The 27,500-nt window shown below is 47.8% G+C and overlaps 1 protein-coding gene across 1 annotated transcript in view; it reads left to right on the forward strand.

Annotated features, from left to right (window-relative positions):
* LOC129842045 (protein FAM124A) overlaps window positions 1-27,500 on the forward strand; it is a 79,358-nt gene that overhangs the window by 22,264 nt on the left and 29,594 nt on the right. The window lies entirely within an intron of this gene.

Raw genomic sequence — 27,500 nt, forward strand, 5'->3', positions numbered from 1 at the left:
ACTGTCCTCTACTCTGTAACACACCGACTGTCCTCTACTCTGTAACACACTGACTGTCCTCTGCTCTGTAACTGACTGTCCTCTACTCTGTACCACACCGACTGTCCTCTACTCTGTAACACACCGACTGTCCTCTGCTCTGTAACTGACTGTCCTCTACTCTGTAACACACTGACTGTCCTCTACTCTGTAACACACCGACTGTCCTCAACTCTGTAACACACCGACTGTCCTCTACTCTGTAACACACTGACTGTCCTCTACGCTGTAACACACCGACTGTCCTCTGCTCTGTAACACACCGACTGTCCTCTACTCTGTAACACACTGACTGTCCTATACTCTGTAACACACCGACAGTCCTCTACTCTGTAACACACCGACTGTCCTCTACTCTGTAACACACTGACTGTCCTCTACTCTGTAACACACCGACCGACTGTCCTCTACTCTGTAACACACTGACTGTCCTATACTCTGTAACACACTGACTGTCCTCTACTCTGTAACACACCGACTGTCCTCTACTCTGTAACACACCGACTGTCCTCTACTCTGTAACACACTGACCGTCCTCTACTCTGTAACACACTGACTGTCCTCTACTCGGTAACACACTGACTGTCCTCTACTCTGTAACACACTGACTGTCCTCTACTCTGTAACACACCGACTGTCCTCTACTCTGTAACACACCGACTGTCCTCTACTCTGTAACACACTGACTGTCCTCTGCTCTGTAACTGACTGTCCTCTACTCTGTAACACACCGACTGTCCTCTACTCTGTAACACACTGACTGTCCTCTGCTCTGTAACTGACTGTCCTCTACTCTGTAACACACCGACTGTCCTCTACTCTGTAACACACCGACTGTCCTCTACTCTGTAACACACCGACTGTCCTCTGCTCTGTAACTGACTGTCCTCTACTCTGTAACACACTGACTGTCCTCTACTCTGTAACACACCGACTGTCCTTTGCTCTGTAACTGACTGTCCTCTACTCTGTAACACACCGACTGTCCTCTGCTCTGTAACTGACTGTCCTCTACTCTGTAACACACCGACTGTCCTCTACTCTGTAACACACTGACTGTCCTCTACTCTGTAACACACCGACTGTCCTATACTCTGTAACACACTGACTGTCCTCTGCTCTGTAACTGACTGTCCTCTACTCTGTAACACACCGACTGTCCTCTACTCTGTAACACACTGACTGTCCTCTGCTCTGTAACTGACTGTCCTCTACTCTGTAACACACCGACTGTCCTCTACTCTGTAACACACCGACTGTCCTCTACTCTGTAACACACCGACTGTCCTCTGCTCTGTAACTGACTGTCCTCTACTCTGTAACACACTGACTGTCCTCTACTCTGTAACACACCGACTGTCCTCAACTCTGTAACACACCGACTGTCCTCTACTCTGTAACACACTGACTGTCCTCTACGCTGTAACACACCGACTGTCCTCTGCTCTGTAATACACCGACTGTCCTCTACTCTGTAACACACTGACTGTCCTATACTCTGTAACACACCGACTGTCCTCTACTCTGTAACACACCGACTGTCCTCTACTCTGTAACACACTGACTGTCCTCTACTCTGTAACACACCGACCGACTGTCCTCTACTCTGTAACACACTGACTGTCCTATACTCTGTAACACACCGACTGTCCTCTACTCTGTAACACACCGACTGTCCTCTACTCTGTAACACACTGACTGTCCTCTACTCTGTAACACACTGACTGTCCTCTACTCTGTAACACACTGACTGTCCTCTACTCTGTAACACACCGACTGTCCTCTGCTCTGTAACTGACTGTCCTCTACTCTGTAACACACTGACTGTCCTCTACTCTGTAACACACCGACTGTCCTCTACTCTGTAACACACCGACTGTCCTCTACTCTGTAACACACCGACTGTCCTCTACTCTGTAACACACCGACTGTCCTCTACTCTGTAACACCGACTGCCCTCTACTCTGTAACACACTGACTGTCCTCTACTCTGTAACACACCGACTGTCCTCTACTCTGTAACACACCGACTGTCCTCTACTCTGTAACACACTGACTGTCCTCTACTCTGTAACACACTGACTGTCCTCTACTCTGTAACACACTGACTGTCCTCTACTCTGTAACACACTGACTGTCCTCTACTCTGTAACACACTGACTGTCCTCTACTCTGTAACACACCGACTGTCCTCTACTCTGTAACACACCGACTGTCCTCTACTCTGTAACACACTGACTGTCCTCTACTCTGTAACACACCGACTGTCCTCTACTCTGTAACACACTGACTGTCCTCTGCTCTGTAACTGACTGTCCTCTACTCTGTAACACACCGACTGTCCTCTACTCTGTAACTCACCGACTGTCCTCTACTCTGTAACACACCGACTGTCCTCTGCTCTGTAACTGACTGTCCTCTACTCTGTAACACACTGACTGTCCTCTACTCTGTAACACACTGACTGTCCTCTACTCTGTATCTGACTGTCCTCTACTCTGTAACACACCGACTGTCCTCTGCTCTGTAACACACCGACTGTCCTCTGCTCTGTAACTGACTGTCCTCTACTCTGTAACACACCGACTGTCCTCTACTCTGTAACACACTGACTGTCCTCTACTCTGTAACACACCGACTGTCCTCTACTCTGTAACACACCGACTGTCCTCTACTCTGTAACACATTGACTGTCCTCTGCTCTGTAACTGACTGTCCTCTACTCTGTAACACACCGACTGTCCTCTACTCTGTAACACACTGACTGTCCTCTGCTCTGTAACTGACTGTCCTCTACTCTGTACCACACCGACTGTCCTCTACTCTGTAACACACCGACTGTCCTCTGCTCTGTAACTGACTGTCCTCTACTCTGTAACACACTGACTGTCCTCTACTCTGTAACACACCGACTGTCCTCAACTCTGTAACACACCGACTGTCCTCTACTCTGTAACACACTGACTGTCCTCTACGCTGTAACACACCGACTGTCCTCTGCTCTGTAACACACCGACTGTCCTCTACTCTGTAACACACTGACTGTCCTATACTCTGTAACACACCGACAGTCCTCTACTCTGTAACACACCGACTGTCCTCTACTCTGTAACACACTGACTGTCCTCTACTCTGTAACACACCGACCGACTGTCCTCTACTCTGTAACACACTGACTGTCCTATACTCTGTAACACACTGACTGTCCTCTACTCTGTAACACACCGACTGTCCTCTACTCTGTAACACACTGACTGTCCTCTACTCTGTAACACACTGACTGTCCTCTACTCTGTAACACACCGACTGTCCTCTACTCTGTAACACACCGACTGTCCTCTACTCTGTAACACACTGACTGTCCTCTGCTCTGTAACTGACTGTCCTCTACTCTGTAACACACCGACTGTCCTCTACTCTGTAACACACTGACTGTCCTCTGCTCTGTAACTGACTGTCCTCTACTCTGTAACACACCGACTGTCCTCTACTCTGTAACACACCGACTGTCCTCTACTCTGTAACACACCGACTGTCCTCTGCTCTGTAACTGACTGTCCTCTACTCTGTAACACACTGACTGTCCTCTACTCTGTAACACACCGACTGTCCTTTGCTCTGTAACTGACTGTCCTCTACTCTGTAACACACCGACTGTCCTCTGCTCTGTAACTGACTGTCCTCTACTCTGTAACACACCGACTGTCCTCTACTCTGTAACACACTGACTGTCCTCTACTCTGTAACACACCGACTGTCCTCTACTCTGTAACACACTGACTGTCCTCTGCTCTGTAACTGACTGTCCTCTACTCTGTAACACACCGACTGTCCTCTACTCTGTAACACACTGACTGTCCTCTGCTCTGTAACTGACTGTCCTCTACTCTGTAACACACCGACTGTCCTCTACTCTGTAACACACCGACTGTCCTCTACTCTGTAACACACCGACTGTCCTCTGCTCTGTAACTGACTGTCCTCTACTCTGTAACACACTGACTGTCCTCTACTCTGTAACACACCGACTGTCCTCAACTCTGTAACACACCGACTGTCCTCTACTCTGTAACACACTGACTGTCCTCTACGCTGTAACACACCGACTGTCCTCTGCTCTGTAATACACCGACTGTCCTCTACTCTGTAACACACTGACTGTCCTATACTCTGTAACACACCGACTGTCCTCTACTCTGTAACACACCGACTGTCCTCTACTCTGTAACACACTGACTGTCCTCTACTCTGTAACACACCGACCGACTGTCCTCTACTCTGTAACACACTGACTGTCCTATACTCTGTAACACACCGACTGTCCTCTACTCTGTAACACACCGACTGTCCTCTACTCTGTAACACACTGACTGTCCTCTACTCTGTAACACACTGACTGTCCTCTACTCTGTAACACACTGACTGTCCTCTACTCTGTAACACACCGACTGTCCTCTGCTCTGTAACTGACTGTCCTCTACTCTGTAACACACTGACTGTCCTCTACTCTGTAACACACCGACTGTCCTCTACTCTGTAACACACCGACTGTCCTCTACTCTGTAACACACCGACTGTCCTCTACTCTGTAACACACCGACTGTCCTCTACTCTGTAACACCGACTGCCCTCTACTCTGTAACACACTGACTGTCCTCTACTCTGTAACACACTGACTGTCCTCTACTCTGTAACACACCGACCGACTGTCCTCTACTCTGTAACACACTGACTGTCCTCTACTCTGTAACACACGGACTGTCCTCTACTCTGTAACACACCGACTGTCCTCTACTCTGTAACACACCGACTGTCCTCTACTCTGTAACACACTGACTGTCCTCTACTCTGTAACACACTGACTGTCCTATACTCTGTAACACACTGACTGGCCCACATAGAGGTGAACATAAACACACACACACACACACATAAACACACACAACATACAGGCTAACATGCTGATTACACCGACAATGTGAGTGTTGATTTTGTCCATCCACACCAGACGATCATGACACACAGGTTAAAATATCCTAACCAACTATATTGATTTTGGGGCAGGTTGAAACACACATGAAAGATTCATGGACATTTAGCCAGCTAGCCATTGCTAGCTAGTTTTTCCTGGGAGATTAACATTGGGTTGTTAGTGTACCTGACATGCATATAGTCCTCTTTTCAGCTGACTCCTTGTAGAATTTTGAGTCATACAAAATCTCTACTCTGATGATTAATCCACAGGTAGTCGTAAAACCTAGTTCGTTTTTAATTTGTTATCTTTAATGAATCTCTCCTCATTTGTCTTTCAAGCATCCACATGGGTTTGTATCTTCCTGGTATATTCCTGGTATCTTCCTGGTATATTCCTGGTACCTTCCTGGTACCTTCCTGGTATATTCCTGGTATCTTCCTGGTACCTTCCTGGTACCTTCCTGGTACCTTCCTGGTATATTCCTGGTACCTTCCTGGTACCTTCCTGGTACCTTCCTGGTATATTCCTGGTACCTTCCTGGTACCTTCCTGGTACCTTCCTGGTATCTTCCTGGTATCTTCCTGATATCGAATCAAATTGTATTTGTTACATGCGCTGAATACAACCAGTGTAGCCCTTACTGTGAAATGCTTACTTACAAGCCCTTAACCAACAATATAGTTTTAAGATAATAGAGTTAAGAAAATATTTACTAAATAAAATAAAGTTTAAAAAAGTAAAATAAATAAAGTAACACAATAAAATAACAATAGCGAGGCTATATACAGGGGTTACCGATACCGAGTCAATGTGGAGGCTATATACAGGGGTTACCGATACCGAGTCAATGTGGAGGCTATATACAGGGGGTACCGGTACAGAGTCAATGTGGAGGCTATATACAGGGGGTACCGGTACAGAGTCAATGTGGAGGCTATATACAGGGTGTTACGGTACAGAGTCAATGTGGAGGCTATATACAGGGGGTACCGGTACAGAGTCAATGTGGAGGCTATATACAGGGGGTACCGGTACAGAGTCAATGTGGAGGCTATATACAGGGGGTACCGATACAGAGTCAATGTGGAGGCTATATACAGGGGGTACCGGTACAGAGTCAATGTGGAGGCTATATACAGGGGGTACCGGTACAGAGTCAATGTGGAGGCTATATACAGGGTGTTACGGTACAGAGTCAATGTGGAGGCTATATACAGGGGGTACCGGTACAGAGTCAATGTGGAGGCTATATACAGGGGGTACCGGTACAGAGTCGATGTGGAGGCTATATACAGGGGGTACCGGTACAGAGTCAATGTGGAGGCTATATACAGGGGGTACCGGTACAGAGTCAATGTGGAGGCTATATACAGGGGGTACCGGTACAGAGTCAATGTGGAGGCTATATACAGGGAGTACCTGTACCGAGTCAATGTGGAGGCTATATACAGGGGGTAACGGTACAGAGTCAATGTGGAGGCTATATACAGGGGGTACCGGTACAGAGTCAATGTGGAGGCTATATACAAGGGGTACCGGTACAGAGTCAATGTAGAGGCTATATACAGGGGGTACCGGTACAGAGTCTATGTGGAGGCTATATACAGGGGGTACCTGTACCGAGTCAATGTGGAGGCTATATACAGGGGGTACCGGTACAGAGTCAATGTGGAGGCTATATACAGGGGGTACCGGTACAGAGTCAATGTGGAGGCTATATACAGGGGGTACCGGTACAGAGTCAATGTGGAGGCTATATACAGGGGGTACCGGTACAGAGTCAATGGGGAGGCTATATACAGGGGGTACCGGTACAGAGTCAATGTGGAGGCTATATACAGGGGGTACCGGTACAGAGTCAATGTGGAGGCTATATACAGGGGGTACCGGTACAGAGTCAATGTGGAGGCTATATACAGGGTGTTACGGTACAGAGTCAATGTGGAGGCTATATACAGGGGGTACCGGTACAGAGTCAATGTGGAGACTATATACAGGGGGTACCTGTACAGAGTCAATGTGGAGGCTATATACAGGGGGTACCTGTACAGAGTCAATGTGGAGGCTATATACAGGGGGTACCGGTACAGAGTCAATGTGGAGGCTATATACAGGGGGTACCGGTACAGAGTCAATGTGGAGGCAATATACAGGGGGTACCGGTACAGAGTCAATGTGGAGGCAATATACAGGGGGTACCTGTACAGAGTCAATGTGGAGGCTATATACAGGGGGTACCGGTACAGAGTCAATGTGGAGGCAATATACAGGGGGTACCGGTACAGAGTCAATGTGGAGGCAATATACAGGGGGTACCTGTACAGAGTCAATGTGGAGGCTATATACAGGGGGTACCGATGCCGAGTTAATTTTTTTTTTTTTTTTTTTTTTTTACCATTATTTTACCAGGTAAGTTGACTGAGAACACGTTCTCATTTGCAGCAACGACCTGGGGAATAGTTACAGGGGAGAGGAGGGGGATGAATGAGCCAATTGTAAACTGGGGATTATTAGGTGACCATGATGGTTTGAGGGCCAGATTGGGAATTTCGCCAGGACACCGGGGTTAACACCCCTACTCTTACGATAAGTGCCATGGGATCTTTAATGACCTCAGAGAGTCAGGACACCCGTTTAACGTCCCATCCGAAAGACGGCACCCTACACAGGGCAGTGTCCCCAATCACTGCCCTGGGGCATTGGGATATTTTTTAGACCAGAGGAAAGAGTGCCTCCTACTGGCCCTCCAACACCACTTCCAGCAGCATCTTAATGTGGAGGCTATATACAGGGGGTACCGGTACAGAGTCAATGTGGAGGCTATATACAGGGGGTACCGGTACAGAGTCAATGTGGAGGCTATATACAGGGGGTACCGGTACAGAGTCAATGTGGAGGCTATATACAGGGGGTACCGATACAGAGTCAGTGTGGAGGCTATATACAGGGGGTACCGGTACAGAGTCAATGTGGAGGCTATATACAGGGGGTACCGATACCAAGTCAATGTGGAGGCTATATACAGGGGGTACCGGTACAGAGTCAATGTGGAGGCTATATACAGGGGCGTACCGGTACTGAGTCAATGTGGAGGCTATATACAGGGGGTACCGGTACAGAGTCAATGTGGAGGCTATATACAGGGGCGTACCGGTACTGAGTCAATGTGGAGGCTATATACAGGGGCGTACCGGTACAGAGTCAATGTGGAGGCTATATACAGGGGGTACCGATACCGAGTCAATGTGGAGGCTATATACAGGGGGTACCAGTACAGAGTCAATGTGGAGGCTATATACAGGGGGTACCGGTACAGAGTCAATGTGGAGGCTATATACAGGGGGTAACGGTACAGAGTCAATGTGGAGGCTATATACAGGGGGTACCGGTACAGAGTCAATGTGGAGGCTATATACAGGGGGTACCGGTACAGAGTCAATGTGGAGGCTATATACAGGGGGTACCTGTACCGAGTCAGTGTGGAGGCTATATACAGGGGGTACCGGTACAGAGTCAATGTGGAGGCTATATACAGGGGGTACCGATACCGAGTCAATGTGGAGGCTATATACAGGGGGTACCGGTACAGAGTCAATGTGGAGGCTATATACAGGGGGTACCGGTACAGAGTCAATGTGGAGGCTATATACAGGGGGTACCTGTACCGAGTCAGTGTGGAGGCTATATACAGGGGGTACCGGTACAGAGTCAATGTGGAGGCTATATACAGGGGTTACCGATACCGAGTTAATGTGCGGGGGTACAGGTTAGTCGAGGTAATGTGTACATGTACATGTAGGTAGGGGTGAAGTGATTGTGCATAGATAATAGCGAATAGTAACAGCGAGTAGCAGCAGTGTACAAAACAAATGGAGGGGGGGGGGGGTCAATGCAAATAGTCCGGGTGGCCATTTTGATTAATTGTTCAGCAGTCTTATGGCTTGGGGATAGAAGCTGTTCAGGAGCCTTTTGGACCTAGACTTGGCGCTCCGGTACCGCTTGCCGTGAGGTAGCAGAGAGAACAATCTATAACTTGGGTGACTGGAGTCTTTGACAATTTTCTGGGCTTTCCTCTGATACCGCCTAGTATATAGGTATAGAAACTTGGCCCCAGTGATGTACTGGGCCGCACGCACTACCCTCTGTAGCGCCTTACGGTTGGATGCTGAGCAGTTGCCATACCAGGTGGTGATGCAACCGGTCAGGATGCTCTCGATGGTGCAGCTGTAAAACTTTTTGAGGATCTGGGGAAACATGCCAAATCATTTCAGTGTCCTGATGGGGAAAAGGTTGCGCCCTCTTCACGACTGTCTTGGTGTATCCAATAAGGAGAGGGGACTTGCAGCGCGTGGAGTGTCTCAAATAGAACCAAGTTTTATTTTAATGCTGGGCTATACAGACGCCCGGTCCAGCGGTGTGGGTGAAATGATTGTATAACGTGTACTATATGTGTACATTTATTTTGCTCGCGCACGCAACGTAGCCGATGAGGTTTGCATGTAATTAGCCGTGTGGAACCAGCTGCTCCATGCGCTCAATCACATGACCTTTCTCCAATGCCGTTGGTCACGGCAGCTGCATTGCCACTGAGCCTAGCCAACCTTTGACCCTGTCCCCAGTGCGCGTGTGTGTGTGACCGGAGCACTGTCAGCGTAACAGACGCCTTCTGACCAAAGGGGGGGGGGGGGCTCAGTGATAAACAGCCACAGAGGTCAGAGGTCAATCTGAAACAATACAGACGCCCCCCACAGACTATCCCGCAGACACACAAAGACACACACATAGTAACCCTACACAGGCCTATAATTTCCACAGACACAATATGACGTGTAAATGAATGTGATCATGAAGACAAACTGAAATCACAAATATTTTCTTCCAGAATGAGGCCTCTTAAAGCATTGATGTTTCATTCAAACCAGGGAGATTGATTGCCATCTAACAGGAAGAATAGGAGTCAGAGAGAGGGTCTTCTTACAAGGGCCAGCCTGCCACTAACAACGGCCAGCCTGTCACTAACAGATGGTGTCTGTCTATTGGCTGTGTTTTCAAAGAGAGCACAATTCTGATCTTTTGCCACTAATAGGTATTTTGACCAATCAGATCAGATCGTTTACCAATTCGGGCAATAATATCAGAATTGGGTTGCCTGTGTAAACGCAAAGAATCTACCGCAGGGGTGCAAACCCCCATTTCTAGAAGGCTGGCAGCTTCCTTCCTGGTTTGCATTGCTCCCTGACACATAATTGTGTTTCTTCAACCAGGATACTGCAGCCCTCAGGGACTGGTGTAGATTTAGATCCAGGATACTGCAGCCCTCAGGGTCTGGTGTTGAATAAGGGCAGGTCTACAGCTGTAATAAGGGCAGGTCTACAGCTGTAATAAGGGCAGGTCTACAGCTGTAATAAGGACAGGTCTACAGCTGTAATAAGGGTCAGGTCTACAGCTGTAATAAGGAGGCAGGTCTACAGCTGTAATAAGGGTCAGGTCTACAGCTGTAATAAGGGTCAGGTCTACAGCTGTAATAAGGACAGGTCTACAGCTGTAATAAGGGCAGGTCTACAGCTGTAATAAGGGCAGGTCTACAGCTGTAATAAGGGGCAGGTCTACAGCTGTAATAAGGGCAGGTCTACAGCTGTAATAAGGGGAAGGTCTACAGCTGTAATAAGGGCAGGTCTACAGCTGTAATAAGGGGCAGGTCTACAGCTGTAATAGGGGCAGGTCTACAGCTGTAATAAGGGGCAGGTCTACAGCTGTAATAAGGGCAGGTCTACAGCTGTAATAAGGGGCAGGTCTACAGCTGTAATAAGGGGCAGGTCTACAGCTGTAATAAGGGCAGGTCTACAGCTGTAATAAAGGGCAGGTCTACAGCTGTAATAAGGGCAGGTCTACAGATGTTATAAGGGTCAGGTCTACAGCTGTAATAAGGGGCAGGTCTACAGCTGTAATAAGGGCAGATCTACAGCTGTAATAAGGGCAGGTCTACAGCTGTAATAAGGGCAGGTCTACAGCTGTAATAAGGGCAGGTCTACAGCTGTAATAAGGGCAGGTCTACAGCTGTAATAAGGGCAGGTCTACAGCTGTAATAAGGGGCAGGTCTACAGCTGTAATAAGGGCAGATCTACAGCTGTAATAGGGGCAGGTCTACAGCTGTAATAAGGGCAGATCTACAGCTGTAATAAGGGCAGGTCTACAGCTGTAATAAGGGCAGGTCTACAGCTGTAATAAGGGCAGGTCTACAGCTGTAATAAGGGCAGGTCTACAGCTGTAATAAGGGCAGGTCTACAGCTGTAATAAGGGGCAGGTCTACAGGTGTAATAAGGGGCAGGTCTACAGCTGTAATAAGGGCAGGTCTACAGCTGTAATAAGGGGCAGGTCTACAGCTGTAATAAGGCAGGTCTACAACTGTAATAAGGGCAGGTCTACAGCTGTAATAAGGGCAGGTCTACAGCTGTAATAAGGGGCAGGTCTACAGCTGTAATAAGGGGCAGGTCTACAGCTGTAATAAGGGAAGGTCTACAGCTGCAATAAGGGCAGGTCTACAGCTGTAATAAGGGCAGGTCTACGGCTGTAATAAGGGCAGGTCTACAGCTGTAATAAGGGCAGGTCTACAGCTGTAATAAGGGGCAGGTCTACAGCTGTAATAAGGACAGGTCTGCAGCTGTAATAAGGGGCAGGTCTACAGCTGTAATAAGGGCAGGTCTACAGCTGTAATAAGGGGCAGGTCTACAGCTGTAATAAGGGGCAGGTCTACAGCTGTAATAAGGGCAGGTCTACAGCTGTAATAAGGGGCAGGTCTACAGCTGTAATAAGGGGCAGGTCTACAGCTGTAATAAGGGCAGGTCTACGGCTGTAATAAGGGCAGGTCTACAGCTGTAATAAGGGGCAGGTCTACAGCTGTAATAAGGGGCAGGTCTACAGCTGTAATAAGGGGCAGGTCTACAGCTGTAATAAGGAGGCAGGTCTACAGCTGTAATAAGGGGCAGGTCTACAGCTGTAATAAGGGGCAGGTCTACAGCTGTAATAAGGGGCAGGTCTACAGCTGTAATAAGGAGGCAGGTCTACAGCTGTAATAAGGGCAGGTCTACAGCTGTAATAAGGGGCAGGTCTACAGCTGTAATAAGGGGCACGTCTACAGCTGTAATAAGGGGCAGGTCTACAGCTGTAATAAGGGGCAGGTCTACAGCTGTAATAAGGGGCAGGTCTACAGCTGTAATAAGGGGCAGGTCTACAGCTGTATATAACTCAGTAACTGAATAACTTATGAAGTAACATAGCATAATATAGCGGGTCAATAGTTAACCTACCACCAATGCTGCCTGCCCACCTGTATACTGCCTCTCTTGTCCCAAATTAAATTATATGTTAGAAGTGCATGGGGTCCAAACAGGAAATGGAATGTTCCACTAATTGGGGAGTTAAGGGGAGCATTGATTTCCTTCAATCCTTTGATGAAAGATACTCCCCCTGACCTTGGACCAGTCCGTATCTATCTGCTAACAGAGCAGTTAGGATCATGGTTTAGGCTCAGATCTGACTTGGGATCAGTGATGTAGGGCCACTGTTGTGATTGACACACGTGCCTCTTTTAAAACGCTGGCACCGAGGGTATCACTGGATACATAAAACAATGAGTGATAATGTCAGAACAGCCTCTGTCAACAAAGTCATGTTGATTTCCACCTGATGGAACCAAGGCAACCTGTAACAGTCAACCCTCCCCCCCGCACACACACACACACACACACACACACACACACACACACACACACACACACACACACACACACACACACACACACACACACACACACACACCACACACACACACAACACAACACACACTCTCAATGCATTAAATACAATCTCCTTAGATTGGAAGGGACATTTTAAACCCCATCCAAGCACTTTGCATTAAGTGTTACCAAATGTGTCGTTTCAAAAGAGCCTTGTAGCAGAAGGGCGTGGTCCCTACTGAGTGGGCGTGGTCCCTACTGAGTGGACGTGGTCCCTACTGAGTGGACGTGGTCCCTACTGAGTGTGCTGCTGTCGACTGGTTCTTCATGGGTTGACTGAAACGGCACTCTGTTGTCGTCACTCTGACAGTTAGGACTATGAGAAGACAGAGCTATTTATGGATCTTTACTACTGAGAGAGATAGAGAGAGAGCAAGGGATAGAGAGAGAGACAGAGAGAGAGAGAGATAGAGAGAGACAGAGAGAGAGCAAGGGATAGAGAGAGAGAGACAGAGAGAGAGAGAGAGAGAGACAGAGAGAGACAGAGAGAGAGAGAGCAAGGGATAGAGAGAGAGACAGAGAGAGAAAGAGAGAGAGAGAGACAGAGAGACAGAGAGAGACAGAGAGAGACAGAGAGAGACAGAGAGAGAGAGCAAGGGATATAGAGTGTTACCAATAGGGACACCATGTTACTTCTCTCATCTCTCAGCCTTGCCTTCACCTGTTTATCCCTCATAATCCTGGTGTCCTCGTCCAAGTTGAACTGTAAAAGAGCAGCTCTAGAACATTTACATTTAAGTCATTTAGCAGACGCTCTTATCCAGAGCGACTTACATTTAACCTTTATTTAACGAGGCAAATCAGTTAAATACAAATTCTTATTTACAATGACGGCCTGGGAACAGTGGGTTAACTGCCTTGTTCAGGGGCAGAACGACAGATTTGTACCTTGTCAGCTCGGGGATTTTGAACTTGCAACCTTTCGGTTACTAGCCCAACGCTCTAACCACTAGGCTACCCTGCCGCCCCATAGAAGCCTGATGCATTCGCCCTGCATGTGTTTAGTGGGTACCTGTTCTACCCATTATAGCAGGTTCGCTCACCATGCAGTTGTTCCTTAAGGTCCAGAACAGTCATTCTGATTTCCATGTAAAATAGCCTTTTGAGCAACTAAAACATCACCCATAATATGTTTTCCTGATAAAAATGCTCAACATTTGCAATGAGTACATTTTTCTCTCATTTCAATATGGGCGGGGAGCTAGTGGACTGAGTGGGCGGGGAGCTAGTGGACTGAGTGGGCGGGGAGCTAGTAGACTGAGTGGGAGGGGAGCTAGTGGACTGAGTGGGCGGGGAGCTAGTGGACTGAGTGGGCGGGGAGCTAGTGGACTGAGTGGGCGGGGAGCTAGTAGACTGAGTGGGAGGGGAGCTAGTGGACTGAGTGGGCGGGGAGCTAGTGGACTGAGTGGGCGGGGAGCTAGTGGACTGAGTGGGCGGGGAGCTAGTGGACTGAGTGGGAAGGGAGCTAGTGGACTGAGTGGGCGGGGAGCTAGTGGACTGAGTGGGCGGGGAGCTAGTAGACTGAGTGGGAGGGGAGCTAGTAGACTGAGTGGGCGGGGAGCTAGTGGACTGAGTGGGCGGGGAGCTAGTGGACTGAGTGGGCGGGGAGCTAGTGGACTGAGTGGGAGGGGAGCTAGTGGACTGAGTGGGCGGGGAGCTAGTGGACTGAGTGGGCGGGGATCTAGTGGACTGAGTGGGCGGGGAGCTAGTGGACTGAGTGGGCGGGGAGCTAGTGAACTGAGTGGGCGGGGAGCTAGTGGACTGAGTGGGAGGGGAGCTAGTGGACTGAGTGGGCGGGGGGCTAGTGGACTGAGTGGGCGGGGAGCTAGTGGACTGAGTGGGCGGGGAGCTAGTGGACTGAGTGGGCGGGGAGCTAGTGGACTGAGTGAGCGGGGAGCTAGTGGACTGAGTGGGCGGGGAGCTAGTGGACTGAGTGGGCGGGGAGCTAGTGGACTGAGTGGGCGGGGAGCTAGTGGACTTAGTGGGCGGGGAGCTAGTGGACTGAGTGGGCGGGGAGCTAGTGGACTGAGTGGGCGGGGAGCTAGTGGACTGAGTGAGCGGGGAGCTAGTGGACTGAGTGGGCGGGGAGCTAGTGGACTGAGTGGGCGGGGAGCTAGTGGACTGAGTGGGCGGGGAGCTAGTGGACTTAGTGGGCGGGGAGCTAGTGGACTGAATGGGCGGGGAGCTAGTGGACTGAGTGGTCGGGGAGCTAGTGGACTGAGTGGGCGGGGAGCTAGTGGACTGAGTGGGCGGGGAGCTAGTGGACTGAGTGGGCGGGGAGCTAGTGGACTGAGTGGGCGGGGAGCTAGTGGACTGAGTGGGCGGGGAGCTAGTGGACTGAGTGGGCGGGGAGCTAGTGGACTGAGTGGGCGGGGAGCTAGTGGACTGAGTGGGCGGGGAGCTAGTGGACTGAGTGGTCGGGGAGCTAGTAGACTGAGTGGGCGGGGAGCTAGTGGACTGAGTGGGCGGGGAGCTAGTGGACTGAGTGGGCGGGGAGCTAGTGGACTGAGTGGGCGGGGAGCTAGTGGACTGAGTGGTCGGGGAGCTAGTGGACTGAGTGGGCGGGGAGCTAGTGGACTGAGTGGGCGGGGAACTCACCTTAACTGGCAGTTCTTTGAAAGCACACATTTCAAGACGTATAGTTGCAGTAGGGGTCCCGTGTGGCTTGGTTGGTATTGCATGGCACTTGCATGGCACTTGCAAAGCTAGGGTTGTGGGTTCGATTCCCACCGGGGACCAGTATCAAAAATGTAACTCACTAATGTAAGTGAGATTATCTCAAGTAACTTTGCTGACATCCAATACACCACACTATGGTTTCACAAATGATTTGTTTATCCAACTATTTGGTTATTGTAACAGCATCAATACAGACAAAATGTTGGCTGTAGAATTTAGTTAGCTAGCCCAAATGGATATGTCAGCAGCGTTTATCAAGCTAGCTAGCTAGTTCATCTTGGACAATTTCAGTTTAAACTTTACAGTTTGGGCTCTGCGTACTTTTCATTAAATATATTCAGGTAACTGCCAGAATAAAGGAAAAACACAGTACACGAGGGATACAAAGTATATTGAATGCAGGTGCTTTCACACAATTGTGGTTCCTGAGTTAATTAAGCATTAAACATCCCATAATGCTTAGGGTCATGTATAAAAATGCTGTGCAGGTCATTATTTTGGCTACCATGGCGATGCCCCCATAGGATGTCAATGTCCCCCATCCACAGGGCACGAGCGGTCTCTGAATGGTTTGCTGAGCATGAAAACGATGTAAACCACGTGGCCGTCTCAGTCACCAGATCTCAGCACAGTTGAACAGCGATGGCAGTTTCTGAAACAGTGTTTTCCACCAGCTTTTTCCCTTTTTTTTTCTCAGTTACCTGTAATATTGACTGTCACACAATGTTCATATATCATGACTATCGATGATGTCAATAAAGTTTGCATGGATTGTCCGTTTGTCATGTCTCTTGATTTAATGACAACTGCGTCAGAGTTTTGGGAAACTCTTTCCCCCCCTTTTCTTCCATGCTGGCTGAAGACATGATCATCCCCAGCTTCCTATTGGCTCATTCATCCCCAGCTTCCTATTGGCTCATTCATCCCCCCCTTCATCTCCCCTGTAACTGTTCCCCAGGTCGTTGCTGTAAATGAGAATGTGTTCTCAGTCAACTTTACCTGGTAAAATAAGGGGTAAATAAATACATATAAACCTAGCTAGCTAACACCAGACAGATTAGAAGCAGAAACCTTTAACTATCTTTGTCTTAGATGAATAGAGGAAACCTCTTAATTATATTTGTTGACGCGCTGCAGTCAGATGTTGACACCAGTAGACTAGCCTTTCTAGCTATGTAAAACCACATTATATTTGTTGACGCGCTGCAGTCAGATGTTGACACCAGTAGGCTAGCCTTTCTAGCTATGTAAAACCACATTATATTTGTTGACGCGCTGCAGTCAGATGTTGACACCAGTAGGCTAGCCTTTCTAGCTATGTAAAACCACATTATATTTGTTGACGCGCTGCAGTCAGATGTTGACACCAGTATGCTAGCCTTTCTAGCTATGTAAAACCACATTATATTTGTTGACGCGCTGCAGTCAGATGTTGACACCAGTAGGCTAGCCGTTCTAGCTATGTAAAACCACATTATATTTGTTGACGCGCTGCAGTCAGATGTTGACACCAGTAGGCTAGCCTTTCTAGCTATGTAAAACCACATTATATTTGTTGACGCGCTGCAGTCAGATGTTGACACCAGTAGGCTAGCCTTTCTAGCTATGTAAAACCACATTATATTTGTTGACGCGCTGCAGTCAGATGTTGACACCAGTAGGCTAGCCTTTCTAGCTATGTAAAACCACATTATATTTGTTGACGCGCTGCAGTCAGATGTTGACACCAGTAGGCTAGCCTTTCTAGCTATGTAAAACCACATTATATTTGTTGACGCGCTGCAGTCAGATGTTGACACCAGTAGGCTAGCCTTTCTAGCTATGTAAAACCACATTATATTTGTTGACGCGCTGCAGTCAGATGTTGACACCAGTAGGCTAGCCTTTCTAGCTATGTAAAACCACATTATATTTGTTGACGCGCTGCAGTCAGATGTTGACACCAGTAGGCTAGCCGTTCTAGCTATGTAAAACCACATTATATTTGTTGACGCGCTGCAGTCAGATGTTGACACCAGTAGGCTAGCCTTTCTAGCTATGTAAAACCACATTATATTTGTTGACGCGCTGCAGTCAGATGTTGACACCAGTAGGCTAGTCTTTCTAGCTATGTAAAACCACATTATATTTGTTGACGCGCTGCAGTCAGATGTTGACACCAGTAGGCTAGCCTTTCTAGCTATGTAAAACCACATTATATTTGTTGACGCGCTGCAGTCAGATGTTGACACCAGTAGGCTAGCCTTTCTAGCTATGTAAAACCACATTATATTTGTTGACGCGCTGCAGTCAGATGTTGACACCAGTAGGCTAGCCTTTCTAGCTATGTAAAACCACATTATATTTGTTGACGCGCTGCAGTCAGATGTTGACACCAGTAGGCTAGCCTTTCTAGCTATGTAAAACCACATTATATTTGTTGACGCGCTGCAGTCAGATGTTGACACCAGTAGGCTAGCCTTTCTAGCTATGTAAAACCACGCTGCTCTGCAAACACACCTTCTGCCATGTCGGTTACAAAGTGGTACTTATTTAAATGAGTTCAGAGAATAAGAAGTTACCATTGGTGTAGTAAAAATGTATTTTTTTGTTTGTGATGTCACAAAAAACTAAATGTAATAATCCCGCCTCCTGAAGCCGAAGTGTTTGACAAACCTTTATCAATGTAGAAGCAACAGTCTTTTTTTCCTCCTTCATACGTTGGTACTTCTACTTTGATCTGGTTTCATCTAAACATCATCAAAACATGATTTTGACTGTTCAGGACCCTATTCAACCAAACCGTTAAGATGTATTTTACAGCGCTGGGCATCAGTTATAGTAACGACGTATCAATGTTGGAACTCGGGGTTAAAAACAACAAAACATTCTAGAAGGCGGGGCACCCCCCCATCTTGAGTTTCCTCCCTCAGCTGCTTTTCCATCCATCCATCCAGCGGACAAATCTCTCCTGATGCAACACACACACACACACACACACACACACACACACACACACACACACACACACACACACACACACACACACACACACACACACACACACACACATACAGGCCCTAGTTTAATTAACAGTACTAATCACAGTCATCTGTGTAAAGCCAAATGTGACCATTATTGTTTTGTCTCACATTGTCATCTGTTTGTGTGGAGGCTCTGCAGCGCTAATGTCTGCTCACATGTGTTGCTGGTTAAATGTAGAGAAGACGAGACTGTGTGTGTGTATAGGGAGGGTGTCACGATCGTCGTCAGGGTGGAAATGACAGGACCAAGGTGCAGAGTGGTGAGCGTACATTTCTTTTAATGTTATAAATGTCGCCAACAAAACAAGAAACAACAAATGTGAAGCTGACTAGGGCTATACTGGCCACTAACACAGACAACTACACACAACTAAGGTGGAAAAACAGGCTGCCTAAGTATGATTCCCAATCAGAGACAACGATAGACAGCTGTCCCTGATTGAGAACCACACCCGGCCAAAACATAGAAACAGAAAACATAGAAATAAAGAAACTAGAATGCCCACCCTAGTCACACCCTGGCCTAACCAACATAGAGAATAAAAACCTCTCTATGGCCAGGGCTTGGCAGAGGGGGGAGGAGGGACAAGTGTGTAGGCTATGAGAAAGTGTGTGTTTTGTATGTGTGTGTATACATGTGTTTGTGACACACAGAATGACTGTGTGTGTGTGTGAGTCTCTGTTCAGGTACATTAGTTCTAATCAGAACAGTGACAGAGTTACATCGGGTCGGCAGGTAGCCTGACGGTTGATTGTTGGGTCAGTAACCGAAAGGTAACTGGTTCAAATCCCTGAGCCGATTAGGTGAAAAATCCATAGATGTGCCCTTGAGCAAAGGCACTCTAATTGCTCCTGTATTTATTTAACTAGGCAAGTCAGTTAAGAACCAATTCTTATTTTCAATGATGGCCTAGGAACAGTGCCTTGTTCAGGTGGAGAACGGCAGATTTTTTTTACCTTGTCAGCTCAAGGATTCAATCTTGCAACCTTCCGGTTACTAGTCCAACACTCTAACTACTAGGCTACCCTGCCGCCCCTACACTCTAACCAGTAGGCTACCCTGCCGCCCCTACACTCTAACCACTAGGCTACCTGCTGACCTTACACTCTAACCACTAGGCTACCCTGCCGCCCCTACACTCTAACCACTAGGCTCTACCTGCCGCCACTACACTCTAACCACTAGGCTCTACCTGCCGCCCCTACACTCTAACCACTAGGCTCTACCTGCCGCCCCTACACTCTAACCACTAGGCTACCCTGCCGCCCCTACACTCTAACCACTAGGCTACCCTGCCGCCCCTACACTCTAACCACTAGGCTACCTGCTGACCTTACACTCTAACCTCTAGGCTACCTGCTGACCTTACACTCTAACCACTAGGCTACCTGCTGACCTTACACTCTAACCTCTAGGCTACCTGCTGACCTTACACTCTAACCACTAGGCTACCCTGCCGCCACTACACTCTAACCACTAGGCTACCTGCTGACCTTACACTCTAACCACTAGGCTACCCTGCCGCCACTACACTCTAACCACTAGGCTACCTGCTGACCTTACACTCTAACCTCTAGGCTACCTGCTGACCTTACACTCTAACCACTAGGCTACCTGCTGACCTTACACTCTAACCTCTAGGCTACCTGCTGACCTTACACTCTAACCACTAGGCTACCCTGCCGCCACTACACTCTAACCACTAGGCTACCTGCTGACCTTACACTCTAACCACTAGGCTACCCTGCCGCCACTACACTCTAACCACTAGGCTACCTGCTGACCTTACACTCTAACCAGTAGGCTACCCTGCCGCCCCTACACTCTAACCACTAGGCTACCTGCTGACCTTACACTCTAACCACTAGGCTACCCTGCCGCCACTACACTCTAACCACTAGGCTACCTGCTGACCTTACACTCTAACCTCTAGGCTACCTGCCGTCCCTACACTCTAACTACTAGGCTACCTGCCGCCCCTACACTCTAACCACTAGGCTACCCTGCCGCCCCTACACTCTAACCACTAGGCTCTACCTGCCGCCCCTACACTCTAACCACTAGGCTACCCTGCCGCCCCTACACTCTAACCACTAGGCTCTACCTGCCGCCCCTACACTCTAACCACTAGGCTACCCTGCCGCCCCTACACTCTAACCACTAGGCTCTACCTGCCGCCCCTACACTCTAACCACTAGGCTCTACCTGCCGCCCCTACACTCTAACCACTAGGCTACCCTGCCGCCTCCACTATCTAACCACTAGGCTACCCTGCCGCCCCTACACTCTAACCACTAGGCTACCTGCCGCCCCTACACTCTAACCACTAGGCTACCCTGCCGCCCCTACACTCTAACCACTAGGCTACCCTGCCGCCCCTACACTCTAACCACTAGGCTACCTGCCGCCCCAACACTCTAACCACTAGGCTACCTGCCGCCCCGATGTATGTGACTCTGGATAAGATCCTCTGCTAAATGTAATAGTGTTGTGAGCTGTGAGAGCAGATTAAGGGTTTAGTGTCACACTAGTGACTACAGAGCTTTATAACACTCTGCTCTTGTCTCCCAACAGGGCAGCAGCAGCTCTCCCTCCCTTGGCTTAGTTAAACCGGAATTAATTAGTCTCAAAGCTAGAGAGAGAGGGGGCCAGAGGTTAAAACACTGAGGCTAATAAGAGTAGCTGAGAGAGAGAGAGACAGAGAGAGAGGGAGAGAGAGAGAGAGAGAGAGAGAGAGAGAGAGAGAGAGAGAGAGAGACTAAAACACTGAAGAGAGAGAGAGACTTAAACACTGAGGAAAGCTTTGACGATGTACAGACTCAGTGAGCATCTGCACACTGCCAACAACATGAGGTGGAAACTGAGCTGCACTTCCTAACCTCCTGCCAAATGTATGACCATATTAGAGACACATATTTCCCTCAGATTACACAGATCCACAAAGAATTTGAAAACAAACCTGATTTTGATAAACTCCCATATCTACTGGGTGAAATACCACAGTGTTTCATCACAGCAGCAAGATGTGTGACCTGTTGCCACAAGAAAAGGTCAACCAGTGAAGAACAAACACCATTGTAAATACAACCCATATTTATGTTTATTTATTTTCCCTTTTGTACTTTAACTATTTGTACATTGTTACAACACTGACATTTGAAATGTCTTTATTCTTTTGGAACTTTTGTGAGTGTACTGTTTACTGTTAATTTTTGTGGTTAATTTCACTTTTGTATATGATCTACCTCACTTGCTTTGGCAATGTTAAAATATGTTTCCCATGCCTATAAAGTCCTCTGAATTGAGAGGGAGAGAGAGACCGAGGGAGAGAGAAAGAGAGAGAGCGACCGAGGGAGAGAGAAAGAGAGAGAGCGACCAAGGGAGAGAGAAAGAGAGAGAGCGACCGAGGGAGAGAGAAAGAGAGAGAGAGGGACCGAGGGAGAGAGAGACCGAGGGAAAGAGAAAAAAAAAAGAGAGAGAGAGAGAGAGAGAGAGAGAGAGAGAGAGAGAGAGAGAGAGAGAGAGACTAAGTTAGAGAGAAAGCAGTTTGGTGTCAGAGAGAGAGAGAGGTTACAGATTGAGGCTAATCAGAGCAGGCAACTGATGAACTGTGTGTTCTTCCCTATATGTGTCTCTGGGCTCGATCCAGCCTGGTGTCTCTGGGCTCTATCCAGTCTGGTGTCTCTGGGCTCTATCCAGCCTGGTGTCTCTGGGCTCTATCCAGCCTGGTGTCTCTGGGCTCTATCCAGCCTGGTGTCTCTGGGCTCTATCCAGTCTGGTGTCTCTGGGCTCTATCCAGCCTGGTGTCTCTGGGCTCTATCCAGCCTGGTGTCTCTGGGCTCTATCCAGTCTGGTGTCTCTGGGCTCTATCCAGTCTGGTGTCTCTGGGCTCTATCCAGCCTGGTGTCTCTGGGCTCTATCCAGCCTGGTGTCTCTGGGCTCTATCCAGCCTGGTGTCTCTGGGCTCTATCCAGTCTGGTGTCTCTGGGCTCTATCCAGCCTGGTGTCTCTGGACTCTATGAAGTCTGGTGTCTCTGGACTCTATGAAGTCTGGTGTCTCTGGACTCTATGAAGTCTGGTGTCTCTGGGCTCTATCCAGTCTGGTGTCTATCCAGTCTGGTGGCTCTGGGCTCTATCCAGCCTGGTGTCTCTGGGCTCTATCCAGTCTGGTGTCTCTGGGCTCTATCCAGTCTGGTGTCTCTGGACTCTATCCAGCCTGGTGTCTCTGGGCTCTATCCAGTCTGGTGTCTCTGGGCTCTATCCAGTCTGGTGTCTCTGGGCTCTATCCAGTCTGGTGTCTCTGGGCTCTATCCAGCCTGGTGTCTCTGGGCTCTATCCAGTCTGGTGTCTCTGGACTCTATCCAGCCTGGTGTCTCTGGGCTCTATCCAGCCTGGTGTCTCTGGGCTCTATCCAGTCTGGTGTCTCTGTGCTCTGTCCAGCCTGGTGTCTCTGGGCTCTATCCAGTCTGGTGTCTCTGTGCTCTGTCCAGTCTGGTGTCTCTGTGCTCTGTCCAGTCTGGTGCCTCTGGGCTCTATCCAGCCTGGTGTCTCTGGGCTCTATCCAGTCTGGTGTCTCTGGGCTCTATCCAGCCTGGTGTCTCTGGGCTCTATCCAGTCTGGTGTCTCTGTGCTCTGTCCAGTCTGGTGTCTCTGTGCTCTGTCCAGTCTGGTGCCTCTGGGCTCTATCCAGCCTGGTGTCTCTGGGCTCTATCCAGTCTGGTGCCTCTGGGCTCTATCCAGTCTGGTGTCTCTGGGCTCTATCCAGTCTGGTGTCTCTGGGCTCTATCCAGCCTGGTGTCTCTGGGCTCTATCCAGTCTGGTGTCTCTGTGCTCTGTCCAGTCTGGTGTCTCTGTGCTCTATCCAGTCTGGTGTCTCTGGGCTCTATCCAGCCTGGTGTCTCTGGGCTCTATCCAGTCTGGTGCCTCTGGGCTCTATCCAGTCTGGTGTCTCTGGGCTCTATCCAGTCTGGTGTTTCTGTCTGTCCTGTCACTTATCCCCCTTGATTTGGACGACTCCTGTCTTCTACTCTACTTAACGTAATGAGACTCATGAAGACACTTTGCTGCAGTCTCTCTACTCAGAGGAGATCTGCTAGTGATCTATCACTATGTCATCTATGAACATTTGAACATCTTGGTCGTGTTCTGTTATAATCTCCTGTTGGCCATCTATGAACATGTGAACATCTTGGCCATGTTCTGTTATAATCTCCACCCGGCACAGCCAGAAGAGGACTGGCCAGCCCTCATAGCCTGGTTCCTCTCTAGGTTTCTTCCTAGGTTCTTTGCCTTTCTAGGGAGTTTTTCCCTAGCCACCGTGCTTCTACACCTGCATTGCTTTGCGGTTTGGGGGTTTTAGGCTGGGTTTCTGTACAGCACTTTGTGACATCAGCTGATGTAAGAAGGGCTTTATAAATACATTTGATTGATAGTGGACACTGTCATTGAGAGTAGCCATCTTCTGTGAAAGGCCATGGATCAGCAGTACCTTGTAATGTAATCTGAATGTTGCTGGATGCTGTATTAGTCATCCAATCAGGACCTGTACTTTCTGAGAGGGTCTCCTGTCTAGCACTGGCAATGGCCAAACACCTGCATGTGCCAACTTACACACACACACGCTCTTTTTTTCCCGACATCCACACACACACACACACACACACACACACACACACACACACACACACACACACACACACACACACACACACAGTCTTCTCTCTGGTTTGATGTGATACACACACACACACACACACACAGTCTTCTCTCTGGTTTGATGTGATAAGGTCAGGGAAAAGGCTGTGAGCCGGTTCCCTCGGCCCCGTGTGCCCTCAACCTTACCGTACAAATAAACTGGGACGAGCCCCCCGAGGCAGAGAGGGAGAGAGAAAAAGAGAGAGGGATAGAGGAAAAGAGAGAGGGATAGAGGGGAAGAGAGAGGGATAGAGGGGAAGAGAGGGAGAGAGGGAAAGAGAGAGGGATAGAGGGAAAGAGAGGGAGAGAGGGAAAGAGAGAGGGATAGAGGGGAAGAGAGAGGGATAGAGGGGAAGAGAGGGAGAGAGGGAAAGAGAGAGGGATAGAGGGAAAGAGAGGGAGAGAGGGAAAGAGAGAGGGATAGAGGGGAAGAGAGAGGAAGAGAGAGTGGGAGAGAGGGAAAGAGAGGGAGAGAGGGAAAGAGAGAGGGATAGAGGGAAAGAGAGGGAGAGAGGGAAAGAGAGAGGGATAGAGGGGAAGAGAGAGGAAGAGAGAGTGGGAGAGAGGGAAAGAGAGGGAGAGAGGGAAAGAGAGAGGGAGAGAGGAAAAGAGTGAGGGAGAGAGGAAAAGAGAGAGAGAGAGAGAGAGAGAGAGAGAGAGAGAAGAGAGAGGGAGCGAGAGAAGCTAAACATGACCTCTTTCTTTATAACATTCATTGTCTGAGCATTGAGGGAACAGGACCTTTAAACAAAACAGTGAACAGGACCTTTAAACAAAACATTGAACAGGGCCTTTAAACAAAACATTGAACAGGGCCTTTAAACAAAACATTGAACAGGACCGTGGAACAAAACAGACCAGGATATGTCTCTGACCTGTTCACTGGACGTGCTACCTTGTCCCGGACCTGCTGTTTTTGACCCTCTCTCTCTCTCTGTCTCTCTCTCTCTCTCTACAACACCTGCTGTCTCAACCTCTGAATGCCTCGGCAATGAAAGGCCAACTGACATTTACCCCTGAAGTGCTGACCTGTTGCAGCCTCTACAACCACTGTGATTAATATTATCTGCTTTACCCCTGAGGTGCTGACCTGTTGCACCCTCTACAACCACTGTGATTAATATTATCTGCTTTACCCCTGAGGTGCTGACCTGTTGCAGCCTCTACAACCACTGTGATTAATATTATCTGCTTTACCCCTGAGGTGCTGACCTGTTGCTCCCTCTACAACCACTGTGATTAATATTATCTGCTTTACTCCTGAGGTGCTGACCTGTTGCAGCCTCTACAACCACTGTGATTAATATTATCTGCTTTACCCCTGAGGTGCTGACCTGTTGCAGCCTCTACAACCACTGTGATTAATATTATCTGCTTTACCCCTGAGGTGCTGACCTGTTGTACCCTCTACAACCACTGTGATTAATATTATCTGCTTTACCCCTGAGGTGCTGACCTGTTGCTCCCTCTACAACCACTGTGATTAATATTATCTGCTTTACCCCTGAGGTGCTGACCTGTTGCAGCCTCTACAACCACTGTGATTAATATTATCTGCTTTACCCCTGAGGTGCTGACCTGTTGCAGCCTCTACAACCACTGTGATTAATATTATCTGCTTTACCCCTGAGGTGCTGACCTGTTGCAGCCTCTACAACCACTGTGATTAATATTATCCGCTTTACTCCTGAGGTGCTGACCTGTTGCACCCTCTACAACCACTGTGATTAATATTATCTGCTTTACTCCTGAGGTGCTGACCTGTTGCAGCCTCTACAACCACTGTGATTAATATTATCTGACCATGCTGGTTATCTGTGATGAACATCTTGAAGAACGATCTGCCCTTTTATACAATACACATTTCTCTAGTTAAAAGACATCAGATATCACAGGCTACGTACACAGACTCAGTTCTTCGGGGACCATGGACTCTACAATGTGTTGAAAGGGTTCCACAGTGTTCCATTTGGACTCCAATGCTTTCCCACAGTTGTGTCCAGTTGGCTGGATGTTCTTTGGGTGGTGAACCATTCTTGATACACATACAGGAAACTGTTGAGAGTGAATAAAACCCAAAGGCCCATTCACCCTCTGAATGGCAGACAAACACAATCTATGTCTCTATTGTCTGAATGCTTAGTAATCCTCCTGTAACCTGTCATCTGTTCTTCATCTACACTGATTGATAGTGGATTTAACAAGTGCTATCGATAAGGGATCATCGCTTTCCCCCTGGATTCACCTGGTCAGTCTGTGTCATGGAAAGAGAAGGTGTTTCCTAATGTTTTGTCCACTCAGTGTGTAGTAAGACAGAGGGGAGGTGTTTCACTCGTTAGGCTGCTTTCTCCGGTGAGATAGTTTCAGCCACTTGAGAATTGAAGGAAAGTTGGCGTGTGAGCAGTTCACTCATCGGATGCTGGAATTATTTTGGATAAGGCAACCTACTTTTTATAGGATATATTATGGGAAATATTATGGGATTTATTATGGGATTTATTATGGGACATATTATGGGATTTATTATGGGACATATTATGGGATTTATTATGGGATTTATTATGAGATTTATTATGGGATTTATTATGGGATATATTATGAGATTTATTATGGGATTTATTATGGGATATATTATTGGATTTATTATGGGATTTATTCTGGTATATATGATGGGATTTATTATGGGATTTATTATGGGATATATTATGGGTTTTATTATGGGATATATATATATATATGTTATATATGTTATATATATATATTAGATATGGGATATATTATGGGATTTATTATGGGACATATTATGGGATTTATTATGGGATATATTATGGGATTTATTATGGGATATATTATGGGATTTATTATGGGATATATTATGGGATTTATTATGGGATATATTATGGGATTTATTATGGGATTTATTATGGGACATATTATGGGATTTATTATGGGATATATTATGGGATTTATTATGGGATATATTATGGGATTTATTATGGGATATATTATGGGATTTATTATGGGATTTATTATGGGATATATTATGGGATATATTATTGGATTTATTATGGGATTTATTATGGGATATATTATGGGATTTATTATGGGATATATTATGGGATTTATTATGGGATTTATTATGGGATTTATTATGGGATATATTATGGGATATATTATGGGATACATCATGACTGGTTGTGTTCATGGCACATTAAAAGATAATACATTTTTACAGTTAAATTACGTCTCTATAAAACCCATTTAAACACACATGGGGGGGGGGGGGGTGTTTA

This window comes from Salvelinus fontinalis, unplaced genomic scaffold (assembly GCF_029448725.1).
Source record: "Salvelinus fontinalis isolate EN_2023a unplaced genomic scaffold, ASM2944872v1 scaffold_0009, whole genome shotgun sequence".
NCBI classification, from domain to species: domain Eukaryota; kingdom Metazoa; phylum Chordata; class Actinopteri; order Salmoniformes; family Salmonidae; genus Salvelinus; species Salvelinus fontinalis.